Below are 3,346 nucleotides of genomic sequence, written 5' to 3'. Positions count from 1 at the left end.
CTGTGTGGACGCTCAGTCCTGTTTTTTCGTGTTATTTTCCGTCTCTTTTATGTCGCTGTTCGAGTGCATGGGGTGATTGGTCATTATAATTAAATAATGGCATCAGTAGTGCGGTGCCTGTGTGGACGCTCAGTCCTGTTTTTTCGTGTTATTTTCCGTCTCTTTTATGTCGCTGTTCGAGTGCATGGGGTGATTGGTCATTATAATTAAATAATGGCATCAGTAGTGCGGTGCCTGTGTGGACGCTCAGTCCTGTTTTTTCGTGTTATTTTCCGTCTCTTTTATGTCGCTGTTCGAGTGCATGGGGTGATTGGTCATTATAATTAAATAATGGCATCAGTAGTGCGGTGCCTGTGTGGACGCTCAGTCCTGTTTTTTCGTGTTATTTTCCGTCTCTTTTATGTCGCTGTTCGAGTGCATGGGGTGATTGGTCATTATAATTAAATAATGGCATCAGTAGTGCGGTGCCTGTGTGGACGCTCAGTCCTGTTTTTTCGTGTTATTTTCCGTCTCTTTTATGTCGCTGTTCGAGTGCATGGGGTGATTGGTCATTATAATTAAATAATGGCATCAGTAGTGCGGTGCCTGTGTGGACGCTCAGTCCTGTTTTTTCGTGTTATTTTCCGTCTCTTTTATGTCGCTGTTCGAGTGCATGGGGTGATTGGTCATTATAATTAAATAATGGCATCAGTAGTGCGGTGCCTGTGTGGACGCTCAGTCCTGTTTTTTCGTGTTATTTTCCGTCTCTTTTATGTCGCTGTTCGAGTGCATGGGGTGATTGGTCATTATAATTAAATAATGGCATCAGTAGTGCGGTGCCTGTGTGGACGCTCAGTCCTGTTTTTTCGTGTTATTTTCCGTCTCTTTTGTGTCGCTGTTCGAGTGCATGGGGTGATTGGTCATTATAATTAAATAATGGCATCAGTAGTGCGGTGCCTGTGTGGACGCTCAGTCCTGTTTTTTCGTGTTATTTTCCGTCTCTTTTATGTCGCTGTTCGAGTGCATGGGGTGATTGGTCATTATAATTAAATAATGGCATCAGTAGTGCGGTGCCTGTGTGGACGCTCAGTCCTGTTTTTTCGTGTTATTTTCCGTCTCTTTTATGTCGCTGTTCGAGTGCATGGGGTGATTGGTCATTATAATTAAATAATGGCATCAGTAGTGCGGTGCCTGTGTGGACGCTCAGTCCTGTTTTTTCGTGTTATTTTCCGTCTCTTTTATGTCGCTGTTCGAGTGCATGGGGTGATTGGTCATTATAATTAAATAATGGCATCAGTAGTGCGGTGCCTGTGTGGACGCTCAGTCCTGTTTTTTCGTGTTATTTTCCGTCTCTTTTATGTCGCTGTTCGAGTGCATGGGGTGATTGGTCATTATAATTAAATAATGGCATCAGTAGTGCGGTGCCTGTGTGGACGCTCAGTCCTGTTTTTTCGTGTTATTTTCCGTCTCTTTTGTGTCGCTGTTCGAGTGCATGGGGTGATTGGTCATTATAATTAAATAATGGCATCAGTAGTGCGGTGCCTGTGTGGACGCTCAGTCCTGTTTTTTCGTGTTATTTTCCGTCTCTTTTGTGTCGCTGTTCGAGTGCATGGGGTGATTGGTCATTATAATTAAATAATGGCATCAGTAGTGCGGTGCCTGTGTGGACGCTCAGTCCTGTTTTTTCGTGTTATTTTCCGTCTCTTTTATGTCGCTGTTCGAGTGCATGGGGTGATTGGTCATTATAATTAAATAATGGCATCAGTAGTGCGGTGCCTGTGTGGACGCTCAGTCCTGTTTTTTCGTGTTATTTTCCGTCTCTTTTATGTCGCTGTTCGAGTGCATGGGGTGATTGGTCATTATAATTAAATAATGGCATCAGTAGTGCGGTGCCTGTGTGGACGCTCAGTCCTGTTTTTTCGTGTTATTTTCCGTCTCTTTTGTGTCGCTGTTCGAGTGCATGGGGTGATTGGTCATTATAATTAAATAATGGCATCAGTAGTGCGGTGCCTGTGTGGACGCTCAGTCCTGTTTTTTCGTGTTATTTTCCGTCTCTTTTATGTCGCTGTTCGAGTGCATGGGGTGATTGGTCATTATAATTAAATAATGGCATCAGTAGTGCGGTGCCTGTGTGGACGCTCAGTCCTGTTTTTTCGTGTTATTTTCCGTCTCTTTTATGTCGCTGTTCGAGTGCATGGGGTGATTGGTCATTATAATTAAATAATGGCATCAGTAGTGCGGTGCCTGTGTGGACGCTCAGTCCTGTTTTTTCGTGTTATTTTCCGTCTCTTTTGTGTCGCTGTTCGAGTGCATGGGGTGATTGGTCATTATAATTAAATAATGGCATCAGTAGTGCGGTGCCTGTGTGGACGCTCAGTCCTGTTTTTTCGTGTTATTTTCCGTCTCTTTTATGTCGCTGTTCGAGTGCATGGGGTGATTGGTCATTATAATTAAATAATGGCATCAGTAGTGCGGTGCCTGTGTGGACGCTCAGTCCTGTTTTTTCGTGTTATTTTCCGTCTCTTTTATGTCGCTGTTCGAGTGCATGGGGTGATTGGTCATTATAATTAAATAATGGCATCAGTAGTGCGGTGCCTGTGTGGACGCTCAGTCCTGTTTTTTCGTGTTATTTTCCGTCTCTTTTATGTCGCTGTTCGAGTGCATGGGGTGATTGGTCATTATAATTAAATAATGGCATCAGTAGTGCGGTGCCTGTGTGGACGCTCAGTCCTGTTTTTTCGTGTTATTTTCCGTCTCTTTTATGTCGCTGTTCGAGTGCATGGGGTGATTGGTCATTATAATTAAATAATGGCATCAGTAGTGCGGTGCCTGTGTGGACGCTCAGTCCTGTTTTTTCGTGTTATTTTCCGTCTCTTTTATGTCGCTGTTCGAGTGCATGGGGTGATTGGTCATTATAATTAAATAATGGCATCAGTAGTGCGGTGCCTGTGTGGACGCTCAGTCCTGTTTTTTCGTGTTATTTTCCGTCTCTTTTATGTCGCTGTTCGAGTGCATGGGGTGATTGGTCATTATAATTAAATAATGGCATCAGTAGTGCGGTGCCTGTGTGGACGCTCAGTCCTGTTTTTTCGTGTTATTTTCCGTCTCTTTTATGTCGCTGTTCGAGTGCATGGGGTGATTGGTCATTATAATTAAATAATGGCATCAGTAGTGCGGTGCCTGTGTGGACGCTCAGTCCTGTTTTTTCGTGTTATTTTCCGTCTCTTTTATGTCGCTGTTCGAGTGCATGGGGTGATTGGTCATTATAATTAAATAATGGCATCAGTAGTGCGGTGCCTGTGTGGACGCTCAGTCCTGTTTTTTCGTGTTATTTTCCGTCTCTTTTATGTCGCTGTTCGAGTGCATG

The sequence above is a fragment of the Culex quinquefasciatus genome, chromosome 3, assembly GCF_015732765.1.
Source record: "Culex quinquefasciatus strain JHB chromosome 3, VPISU_Cqui_1.0_pri_paternal, whole genome shotgun sequence".
Lineage (NCBI taxonomy): Eukaryota > Metazoa > Arthropoda > Insecta > Diptera > Culicidae > Culex > Culex quinquefasciatus.
This window is presented reverse-complemented; position numbering follows the sequence as displayed.